This window comes from Crinia signifera, chromosome 2 (genome assembly GCF_055691185.1).
Source record: "Crinia signifera chromosome 2, ASM5569118v1, whole genome shotgun sequence".
NCBI lineage: Eukaryota > Metazoa > Chordata > Amphibia > Anura > Myobatrachidae > Crinia > Crinia signifera.
The window spans coordinates 76,523,396-76,536,699 of NC_139218.1; positions in this window are offsets into that span (position 1 = coordinate 76,523,396).

Here is a 13,304-nt window from a genome sequence, read left to right on the forward strand (position 1 = left end):
GGATATGAGCCATACTATGTAACTATGCTTGTGACTCCTAGCCTGCTTACCAACACTGCATGTGATGTGATTTTAGTTTGATCTTTGGGGCTATGGCTGCGAATTTGCAGGTCAGGTGATAATCGAACAATTATATATGCGTATGACTCGTAGTACGTATATTTGAGAGGCCACCCAATGATAAAATCCTGCTCCTTTTTTTTAATAGCGGGATATTTGCAAGTTGATTGACAAAAATCCTGCATTTGTGGGTGGTAACCTGCTGATTTCAGGGAGTCAGGGAAAATCCAAGAATGCCCAGGTCTTTAAAGGGAAGTCATGTGACGTCAGCTCTGGCACAGATTTGCTGATAATTGCTTTTCACAAGTCTTGCACAGCAATTGGCAGGCTTGTACAGAGCAGGATTTAACCCTGGCTGGGCAGCGATTTCCTGACTGCAGGGTAGTGCTTCTGCCGTCCAACAATCGAACCATCTACAGCCAGTGGTCGCTGATCCGGTGCTCTGGCGTCAGTGGCCCCCCATGGATAAGAGGGCACCAGATTTAATAACAGACAAATGAAAGAAATGCGTAATATGAGCAACATGCTTACCAATTAACGTATGGTGTTGGTATTGTTCAACAAATATGGCAGAATGTAATGACATCCCAGAGCAATATCAGATTTATATATAGAGTAGCCGGCTCCATGTGTTTATATAGTGATGTATAATTTCTGCACTTTCCTGGCCTGTGAGTTGGGGAGCAGGAGGGAGATAACCCTCTCAGTAGTTGGTGGGCATTTCAAACGAACAGTGGGACAGATGTATTAAGCCCAGAGAAGAGATAAAGTGGGGATAAAGTGAAAGTAGATAAATCACCGGCCAATGAACTGTGTTTGAAAATGACAGTTGGGAGTTGATTGACTGGTGCTTTATCTCCTTTCACTTTATCCCCACTTTATCTCTTCATCAGGCTTAATACATCTGCCCCAGTGTGTGGTGTGCCTGGAGTTGGTCTCGCTGACCTGAAATGATGTGATGGGCATTTCACACAATAGGGGCTTGGTCACAAATAAGGAAGGTACAGGGGGAATCCCTATTAACAGAAAAGGTGGCCAATCAGTTTTACACTCTATAATATAGTAGGTAACAAGCTGAGGACTTTTGTTATATGAGCAAAATAAATAAAGGCAGATTGTATCAGAGTGCAAATACTTAAAATTGAGCCTTGGTCACAGTGTGATTGATTGCCTATGCACAAGGAGAATTTAGGCTTCTGAGTTAAAAGTGTTTTACTAATAATGTGACCTTCAGTAGCGCACGCAGGGGGGGTTTCCGAGTACCCAGAAACCCCCCAGAAGTCTAAGGGCCCTAGCCTGAAAGATGAGGGTCCCCTCTTTCCATGGGTACAAGAATTTTAAAAATCAGCCCTTGGGAACCGGAGATATATGACTTCAAAGCAGTGGTCCCCATCCAAGCCTGTTAATTGCTCTTCCCAGTCAGATATTTCAGGTTCTGTATGACTTAGAGATTTTCTGAGGGTATATTCCAAAAGCTGGGACTCTGCTTCTTTGATGGACACTAGTAGCTTGTCTCTACTGTTCCCAAAACCAGAGATATCAGCCTTCCAGCAGCTGATTACTGCTCCAGCGCCACATACCTGGTATGTAGTTTTATATACTCCTTGGCAGATTGCTCTGCCTCCTGAACTCTGATCCCCTAGTCCCCAGTACCGTTTGGTAGGTGGGATTCTCTAGTTTTAAATTCCATTAAAATCTAAGAAATCTATTTCCGGGAACTGGAGATATCTGCAGTCAAGCAAGCTGTCCTCCCACCAGAAAATTATGAATAATAAGCCCACTCCACTATACACACCTCCTCTGCATATTAAACATCCTCTACCACCCTGGAAGTTATGTATCAGGGCCCCTTCATTCAGCCCAATGCCCCCTTCTCCCACCCCATCTCCCACCATCTGTGCAGTAAAGGGGTAATTAGTGGAAATTACTGATCCAGGCCCTACATGCTGAGCGGTTGATATAATACCCCCTACCACCTGTGGGACATCGAAGCTTTCCCCACCCATACCGCTGGAGGATCGGTAGGGGCCCCAATACATTGCTATGCCCAGGGGCCTACACTGCTGTTGATGCCCCTGTATATATATATATATATATGTGTGTGTGTATATATATATATATATATATATATATTTGTTTTTATTATTTATATACATTTGGTCTATCTATAATACTTTAACTGACCCGGCATATACTGGGTCACCTAAGTGTCCATTTCCGTGCTTTGCTCCGCCCCTCCGGAAACCCCCTTCTGAAAATCCTGCGTTTGCCACTGACCTTAAGGTGAGCACACATGGGGCAATATGATCGCTGGCAATATATTGCAAGCAATATATTGCTCAGCAATCATATTGCTCAGTGTCCCGTTTTCATCTGGGACCAGAGATGGTCGCAGATGAAAATGTCACACTGCCGGGAGAAGAGGTAGTGGAAGTCGCTGGTCAGAGGAGCATGCTCCTCCAACCAGCGTCCATTCAGGGGCTGAAAACGGGAGTGCGCACCCGGTGATTTATCGCCGGTGCACACTCCCATCGCTGGCAATATGGTCCCTCAGCGACCATATTTCCAGCGATATTTGCAATAATCGCCCCCGTGTGTACGCACATTTATATAGACAAGTGTGTGCCTTTATTAATCATGTCCAATCAACTGAATTTACCGCAGGTGAACTCAAATTAAGCTGTAGGAACATCTCAAGGATGGTCAGTAGAAACAGGATGCACCTGAGCTCAATTTTGAGCTTCATTGCAAAGGCTGTGAATATACATGTATTTTCTTTGTTTTTTTATTTAAAAAAAATATGCAGACATCTTCCATATATTTTGGTCGTGCCATAGAATTCGCCCCCCTGGAATGTCGTCTTTACCTTTGCCTCCAAAGTGATTCAAACTAACCTTAAAGAATCTCCCTCCATTGCTCTTTTTCTTATCTTCCCTACAAACCTCTCATTAGCTGACTGTTATATACAGTATTAGGCGACTTATGCATAGCCACTAGACCTGCAATAGCTCAGCACGGAAAGACCCCTCCCATCCACTGCTGCGCAACGTTATCCATACAACTCATCTGACTTTTGAAATGGAAACCCTGGGTCTACCCTTTTAATTGCAGGCACACTCCCCCTCAGTTAAATGGTCTAGTTAGCAAGTATATTTTACCCCGTACCATCGCCCTGTAAGTAAATATGCATGTGGCCGGGGGGGGTTGTATTTGTATGTTTTTGTATTGGGGAAGCCAATCCCGGGATCCCGGGAATACCGGGATTGGCCATTTTTCAATCCTGAATTAATTGCCTGATGGACCTGTACTGTTTGACAGTCTGGCCAAGCAGCGCCACCTCCCAGAGCTCTGCTTGGCTGGAATACTGAAACACAGCTTACTGTGAGAGCACACCACTATGCCAGGGTGGCCCAGCTTAGGGAATGATGCTCTTCACCTGTTAACAATTGTTGTTTCTCCCTTCCATCAAAGCCGCTATAAAATAGTATCTAGACTTTTTCCTTCCTGTCCCCAGCTCTCTCCTTCAGAGCCCTCACTAAATTAATACCAAAATTAACCTTAACCAGTGGCAAGCATGCAACATCCAAATTTTGACTGATCGTGTAAATGGTACAGTCCTCTTCCCTTTCCAGCAGTAATCTAGCACCATCATTAAAACTGTATGTACAGTACTTGCCCATATGTGTATAGTGGCACACTAGTGGCACCTCCAATTATCAAGGTTTGCCATAAAACTAAATGTTCATTTCCCCATGAGTTTATGCTATCCAGTTGTGAAATGGATGGCTTAGCATGAATATGTGACGGATAGTGATAGCATTCAATTTATATTTCAACCATCTGAATCCAACCCTCTCCAATTTCATTTGAATAAATCTATCTATCAGCAAAGTTATTTTATTGCCTGAGCACTTACCATTTTCAATATGTTCACTTTCATTCTGCACTACCTTTTTCTCATTTTCTTCTATGTTCTGTATTTCAAATGTATGCATCCCTTGTCCCTTCATTTTTCTTTCTCTACCCCTACCTAAAAAATTCAATAAACATTATTGATCTAAAAAAAAGAATACCCAGGCTTCACCTCACCTAAATCAGGCAAACTATGGCCCTCCAGCTGTTGTGAACCTACACATCCCATAAAGAGGAAGTAGTGCATTTCCTATTTTTAGCGTGGCGTGTCGTTACTTCCAGGTCTTCTGTTATATTTTTGTTTGTTAGCTTTGCCAGATTGTTATTTACATTGTTTCTTAATTGAAAATAGCAAAATCTAAGGATATTTAGTTCATTATATTTCTTGATTAAGCTCTCATAAGAGAGTATCAAGAGATTTTTTTCATCTAAGACATCCGTTATTGACCAGATACCACCCATCATCCACCTCTGAGCTATTTTTCTGTTCAGAAACAATGGTGCCTGTGTCATTATATTATGGTGAACCAAGAGAAATATTGAGCTATGTGGAGACAGGCCCAGCCTGGAATGTGCAACTCTCCATGTAGTGCAGGCAGGGGCGGATTTAGGGATGAGGGCGCCCCTAGGCACAACAATAATGTTTACTAAGTAGGACAGTTTATAGGGGCAATATCTGCATGTCCTATCCATTTACACTCTATTTAAGATGGAATATAGTACAGTACAGTGGATATTTTGCAGTTATTGGTACATTTTGGGCTGACCGTACTATCACAGGCTTCCAAGTGCTGCCCCCAAACATGTGCCGCCCCTAGGCCAGTGCCTCACGTGCCTAATGGGAAATTCGTCTCTGAGTGCAGGTAGCTGTCAACAGTGGATTGTCTGAGACTTTAGGTGGAAACTTGGACGGTCTCATATTTAATAGACTATTTAATGGGACATCTGGGCAAAGTGCTTGTTCTAGGGATACGTTTGCATAGTTATCTGAATTATTTATCCAATATATTGCATATCGTTAGTTAGCTGCTAAAACAAAGCTACAAGTATAGAAGCAGATTTATTCCTCCTAAGTTAGCTTTTTGACTGCACTGGCTTCACTGTGACTGGCGGTGACTTCCAATTGGAAGTCCGACCTGCCAGTCACAAAGACAGTCCCATTGGGAGGTGTTCCCTCCCTCCGGGACGCCTTTGTGCGGGCTGCCATTCAAAAACAGCAATTGCGCATTCGCAGTACCTATATCGGTACTGCGCACATGCTGGTCCCGGTGCCTGTCATTTTTATAGTACAGGCGCCGGGACCAATATTGCTTCTGTGGGCTGTTGCCCAAGCAGCCCATAGAAGCTGGCCGCATGCGCAGTACACATGTTTGTACTGCGCATGCGCCAGTCCTGGCGCCTGAGATGTGACGGAAGAAGAGGTAGTGGCAGCAGCAACAGGGGGACGGGGTGTCTGAATGGCGGCACCCCCGCTGCGTCCAGAGGCAGCCCCCCTCCCCCAATAAGGTGTGAGCCGCTAATGGCTCTAATCATGGCATTAATGCTCTTTTATCTGATTTCAACATATATGAAACATAAATCTGTACATGTATAGCATGATGGCCATATTTATCACACAAGGTTTGCTAAATTATGTTCAACGTGAAACTACTTGTATAACATGGCACCATTTGCACTCCATAATTGTTTCTGAAGTACAATATAAATCATTTTGCAATCTTAAATTATTCCTATCAAACATTTGTAATAATTGTACCAATAAAAAAGACTGATGACAATTCTTTCTAATAAAGCCTTTTTTACATTGATGTATATTAACTTTCCACTTACTACATAGTCATTTGTCGCAGTAATTGTTCAGCATTTTCCAATTTAAGCAAATACCTTGCACTGTACGTCTAACAAGATGGAATTTTCTCTACAATTGTCTCTACAGAATAGTCAATACATTTTGCTGAAGGTTGTAGTAATTAATTAGATCAATACATAATTGATCACCCTAGAGGGTCATGTACATTTTTATTGACCTTTGGCAATAGACATATAACACAATTTAAAGGCTTATAATTAGTCAAAAAAATCTCTTGATTTTTGCAATTATATTTCCCAACATAGAAAATTCAATATAGTCATTGATTGATTTATAAAAGTGGAAATAGGATCTATGAATTTTAATAAAGAGCCTCTTTATTGGAACTCAGTGTGGATATACAGTAAGTGGGATCATGAAGAAGGTAATATTTTTTGAATTTTGATAAGCATAATGATATTTTTGTCCTCAACAATTTGAACCTGGGAACCAGGATTCTATTCCCCTCTCTCCTCGCAGTTTGTTAAGAAAAGAGAAGGGTAAGAGAGCTCTGAAACATAACAAGCAAGTGTGGGCAGTCCAGTCATAATCGATGCTTAGAGTTTGATGCATGGCGTTTAAGAGAGAGCTAATTTATAGTTGTTGAAAAATGTTTATTTTTCTTGGAGGCCATGCTAAATCAGGTGTCCCCTGAAAATAGATGGAAAGGCGTCAATTGTTTATGCATCAGAAAGACCTGTCTTACAATCATGATTGTGCCCACCTTTCCCTTCAAATCCCCGGCAGTCCTTGGTGGTTTTTGGACACACAATGTACTCTTAATCCGTCATGCAGTCTGTCATACAATCCAGCTGCTGCATATGACTGGTCATCTCACAATCGATTGCATTAACCTAAACTGCCCGAAAACTGACACTCAAATGACATCGGTTGTATGAGCCGACAAATGACTGACTTCATTTGCTTAAAAGCACATACAATCGACTCCCAATCCCAACTGATCAACTGATGCAGCACGTCTGATCAGAGGCCCAATCTCACAACCAGCCGGAATGTGCATTGCACGATTGTGTGCACACAATCTACATACAATCCGTCATACAACCAGTCGAGATTGTATGATTGGGTACAATATTGTTCTGCTTTATGGAAGCCTTTAGGGAGAGCATTTTAATTCAAAGTAGTCCAGAATGAGTGAGGTAAGTCAAGTAACCATATCGTCATTATGGAGAAGTGTGTGGTTCAGTAGACAAGTAAAACGGCATGGTAGTTAGAGATGTCCGAAAGGTTAAATGAAATTGGGACTCAAATGCAAATTAATTGTAAGGCCAGATCATGGCTAAGTAAGAAAATATGCATGGCCAGACTGGCCATCTGGCACTTCTGGAAAATGGCAGAAGGGCCAATAACTAGTGGGTGTGGATTATTAGATAGATAGTATCTATATAGACAGTGAATGGGTCAACCCCAAAAGGTCGACTTTCATTAGGTCAAAAGGTCCACATGTGAAAGGTTGACATGGTCAAAATGTCAATATGAAAACGATAGGCACATGAAAAAGACGACATGAGTTTTCACATTTCCGCGTCAATGTCGACAATTAATGTAACGCATACGCTCTATGCCGACATGGATGGTGAGGTAAGGACAAGCCAATTTAAAAATATCATGAAAAACTTATTTCAACCTTGTCATGTGTCTACCTTTTCATGTTGACCTTTTGATCCTGTTGACATTTTGACCCGTCGACATTTTTCATGCCAACCTTTTGACCCTGTCAATCTATTAACCCTGTTGACCATTTGGGACAGATCTATTGACTGCTCATAGCAACATCCGAGGTCAAATAGAACTCCTATCTTAGTAAATTCCACCCTGTAGATCTATTAACCATGTGTAGATGTCCCCCTTCTCCACACACACACACACACACACACACACACACACACACTTTCCAGTATATGGCTCCCTGTTTGTTGGGGGCGTGCTGTAAAGCAAGGCTCCCTGACCCCTGGCCAATAGTTCTAGACATCTGTGTGCAGCCCACTGTGTGTGTTCATGGGCACAAATGTGAAGCAGCACCAGTCCATCGCTGATATGCATGCATAAACATAAACTATAAATACATATATTAATGAGAGGCTCTATTGCCTGCACTTGAAAAAAAATATTATTTTTAAATGTTGTCTTCTTAGAATCCTGGTGTCATTGTTAATGCATGGTGTTACCTGCTTGTTGTTCTGTGGCTGCACCTGTGGGATGGAACTACAGTAGGTTGACTGTAAAGGATTTGGTTAACAGTGAGAACTGCCGTTGGTATATATTAGGTAAAGAACCCCAAGGTCGCTCTGTTGTGGACTGGTTACCGGCTGAAGAGATGCTGCTTACCAGGACTGGCTGCTGGCTGGAGAATACAGCTGAACCAGACTGGGAACTGGCTGAAGAGGTTATGTTGGACAAGACTGGTTACCAGCTGGAAAGATGCTGCTAGACCGGACTGGCTACCCACTGAAGATTTGCAGGACCAAATTCTAGAAAAAATGTTTTCAGCGCAGGGAGAGCTGGTGTGTAATATAAAACCTGGCAGCCAACACAATGGAGGATTGCCTACATTCAACATTTGGTTTAAAAATGGAAACAGTACATGGGGCGCTTAGTTATTCAGTCATACACAATCTAGAGAAAAACTAATTTATTGCTGTCACAAAACACAAAATTAATAATACATTACACATATAATGCAAATCAACAAAAATATACACAATATAAATATAAAACGCAATGAATACTAGATACAAGACACATAAAATGAGAAATTTAAATTAACCCCTTACCGACGCAGCCTGTTTTTGCCTTCCTGACAGAGCCCTTTTTTTCAAATCTGACAGGTATCACTTAAGTGGGGATAACTTTTTTTTGCTTTTACTTATCCCAGTGATTTTTGTTTTCCCGTGACACATTGTACTTTAAGTTAGTGATAAATTTTGGTCGATACAGTTTTTTTTTTTTTGTGAAAAATACCAAAATGTCGTAAAAAAAATGAACATTTTGCAATTTACAAAATGTTACATTTTCTGCTTGTGAGACAAATAACCATACCACTCAAAATAGTTAATAACTAACATAGACCATATCTAAACTTTATTATTACATCATTATTTCAACTTTCTTTTATTTTTTTTGGACGCTAGGGGGCAGCAGAGTCTAAATTTTACACATCACACAGTAAACGCTGCTTTTGGCTGTTCACGTTTGAACAGCCAATCGCAGCGATCGCCCATGGCAGGGGGCATCGCTGCCCCCCCTGGGCAATGAGGGAAGATGTCTGCTGTCAGGGACAGCAGACATCGTCCCTCTGTCACCGCGTCCCTAGACGCGGTGACACTTTGAAGTCATGACGTACATTTACGTCATGTGTCGGGAAGTACATCCCGACCATGACGTAAATGTACGTCAAATGTCGGGAAGGGGTTAAGAAGTTAAATTCTAAATGATAGCAATCTTGCTGATCTAAGGTAATTGGCTGAAGGATATGCATGACTGGACTGTTACTGGATGAAGGATATGCAGGACTGGACTGTTACTGGCTGAAGAATATGCAGGACCGGACTAGTAACTGGCTGAAGAATATGCAGGATCGCCAGGACCAGACTGGTTAACGGTTGAGTATATGCAATACCGGACTGTTTACTTGCTGAAGACATGCAGGACCGGACTGATTACGGACTGAGAATATGCAGAACCAGCCTGTTTACTGGCTGAAGAATATGCAGGATCGGCATGACCAGACTGATTAATTGTTGAGAATATGCAGGACTGGACAGGTTACTGACTGAAGACATGCAGGACCGGAATGGTTACTGGCTGAGGATAGGCAGGACCAGACTGGTTACTGGCTGGAGACATGCAGGACCAGATTGGTTACTGGCTGAGAATATGCAGGACAGGACTGGTTACTGGCTGGAGACATGCAGGACCAGACTGGTTACTGGCTGAGGATAGGCAGGACCAGACTGGTTACTGACTGAAGACATGCAGGACTGGAATGGTTACTCGCTGAGGATAGGCAGGACCAGACTGGTTACTGGCTGAGAATATGCAGGACCAGACTGGTTACTGGCTGATGATATGCAGGACCGGACTGGTTACTGGCTGTCATGGCCTGGACTGTCTGTGTTCCCGGCACTGACCTGGGTGCGCCAGTGGAGGGCGCAGGGAACTGGAAGCGAGGAGGCTTGAGGTAGCTGGAGCTCATGCACGGAGGATGGATGAAGGCGACCTGCCGGGGACACAGAGGATTGGCTGAGACCTAAAGCAGAGGTGCGGGGTCTAAGCCGACAGTGGTATTCACCAGGGACCCCCGCAAGGGGATATGGACTTCGCTGCAACTGCCGACCAGGTCGCGGCCCTCTGCCCAGGTTCCCCTGTGGCTTTGGCAGGGTTTGAAACACAAGAGTCTTTAGAGGGGTACTAAAACCATCGATGGTGATCGATGGCACTGAATGCTTGACAGCAACACGGAGGGTACTGAGGGATGTGAATAGCAGGGAGTTCACAGTATTAGGGAACTGAGTACCGTGAGATGCGGCCTGGAAGCCAGGGATGACACAAGGGTAACACAGGAAGACGCTGGAGACACTGGGAATCGCTGGAGCGGCTAGGGAGCCGATACTGGAGATCACTGGGGATCGCTGGAGCGGCCTGAGAGCCGAGGGGAGACGGGCACGGAACCCACTGATATCCGGACGCTGAGTATATAACCTGGACTGCACAAGAAGACAGGGTCACACGGCAGATGGAACTTCGTGGAGGCTTCTGGCAGGAGTGGAATAACCAGGACGCTGAGAATAACACAGGTGACAGCGGACTCAGGAAACCGGACCTCTGGAGCAAGTAGGGAGTCTTGACAGGAGTTGACGCTGGAGAACTCACAGGTAAACTGACGAGTTGTTCAAGACAACGAGGAGACTGTGAGACAGGCTTTTATTCCCCCAGGTGATTAGGGAATCAGACGCAGGTGATGGAATTAGCCGCAGCAGCAGCACACAGACCAGGAAGTGAGTTGGAGCTTACCTGGATCATGTGACCCGCAATCTGATCAGGGAATACACCTGGAGCTCACAGTGACACAGGGGCAACTTGGAAGCAAGAGACATCACGCCAGGGATTGCCGACTGTGCCGGCAGCTGATCTGCGGAGAATATTACCCCAGCGTGCCGGTAAGGGGCGCATGCGAGCGGTGTGAGAACCGCGGTTCCTGACACTGGCTGAGAATATGCAGGACCGGACTGGTTACTGGCTGAGGATATACAGAGCCTGGCTGAACTGCTCAGGAGACCACATTTAGGTTCACTTGTCACACTAACAATGTTACTAGTTGCACAGGCCCAGATTGCAGCAGGTAGACTTCCTTCAATCCCTTTGCTTAGCTGCGATTGGCTGCAAGGTACATGAAAGGCTGGACTGAGACTAGGTAATGAAGTTGAGCATAGCGGGAAAAATGGAATGCAGCAATGTCAGGAAATATCATAGACTGCACAAAGGATCTTAAATAACCCCAATCAAATAATTGGTTAACCACTGGTCTGAGAACAAGCTGTGTTTGGGATTCTGAGTAGCTGTGTAGTTCGGAAAGGTTTCATGGTTTGGAGACTGGTATGCACAGCAGACCCTATAGTCCCTGGGAAGTCTGCAGAGCATCTTTTAGAGTTTGCCAGACATTGGAGCATTACACAGTTTCACACTGAATGAATGGCAACATGGGTGTAGTCTAATGCTGCAAAATCCTGGGTTTTTCTTGCCGGATTTTTGGCGGGGCACAGAGCTTCTCAGCTCAACAGACCCCCTTCATACTGCACCTCAGACCCGTGAATTTCCGGTGTCTGCCCCTTGCACACTGCTTTCCATGGTCTGCCTTCCAACAAGTGTGTGGAACTTGATTGGGTGTTGGGAAATTTGTACAAATTGCTGTTTAAAAAACAGCTTTTATTGGCTGGCTGTCACAAATGACATCCCCCAATGAGCTTGTTTTTTGTTCATCATGTGAGAAAAACATGGGTCTGTGCTGTTCACACTGCCGTACACCCATGTATTACCCAGAAAAAAACCTGCAAAAAACCTGTGTCTAATTCCCAGGGCATAACACCCGGGAATTTCACAAAGACCCTTTCACACTAAGACAGGAAACAGGAAATTACTGCTTGCCCTTGCAAATACCCAGGTTTTTGCGGCAGTGAGAACGGGGTATAAATAAAGCAAGACCGGGGATACTTTTAGAGACCACAACAACTGAAGGTAACATGCAGAGCAGATTACACATTCTGCACGGGGATGCAGAAGTAAACATGTTTGTGACACCTGGTATATAAGATTCTAAAATGTATCATCTGTTTTTTTTTCAACATCCTAATAATATTTTTTTAATACCATAAGTAAGAATGTGTCTAGGAGATGGATTATAACTTGATGTACAAAAATCGCATTGTCTCTTAATTTCTCTTAAAAATACTCTTTTCTTGTTAATCATTAATATCAGATATATTATAATTAGAAAACACATTTTTAGTTTTAGGGGGGAGATTTATCAAATCTTGGAGAGAAATTAAGAACCAACCAATCAGCTTCTGACATTTTTCTGGTGCAACATGTAAAATTAAGTTGAATCTGATTGGTTGATACTTTCTACTTACTTACTTTCTAAGCTTTGATAAATCTCTCCTAAATTATCTCAAAAAACTTATGTAAGTTTACTTTCAAGAAAAATAGGTAGATAACAGTATTTGCGTACAAAGGCATTAAATTCAGAAGGGATGATGGGTGACATTCTATGGGATGAGATTTCTGTTTTTTGGCGTTAATTAGTAAACAAAATGGCGATATCGCATTTTTCCGTCAAATCGCCTATTTAATAGGATGCGCAAAGGGACTGAAATCGCATATTATGTGCGTTAAGGCATGCGGACCAAAAGTGCGAGATTAATTCGCATTTATATCGCATCCAGATGTTTTCGTACAGAAAAGTATACAAATCGCTTATTTAATGCAATGCGTTTTCGCAAATCACACTTTTTAGGTGTCTAATAATCGCACTTATTTCAGACCAGGTTCTGTTTGACGATTTGGCCCAGAACTCACTTTGGTCAAGTGCACACATGGTTAATTTCAGCACAGGTGCCCTCATTTTTACTCAGAAACACCCCTAAATAAACCCCAACATCATTAAGGACACCTGTGAGGGTTTGAGACATGGAGATTTTGCAGAGTGGCTTGGAGTTGCTTATCTGTGATGTGGCCCATTTGGAGGAGCTGCGCAGGAGGGAGGAAGCTGCGCGCCAGATCCAGGTAGCCCCCCGACTACTGCGTACCCCACGTATGTATCGTGCTCGGCTGTACCTGGACTCCCTCTCGGATCAACAGGTTGTGGGGATGTTTAGGCTGAACTGCATTAACCTGTTGGACTTAAATGAGCAGGTGAGAGATGATTTGGACCCTTTTGGGGGAGGCAACTATGCAGTGTCTGGGC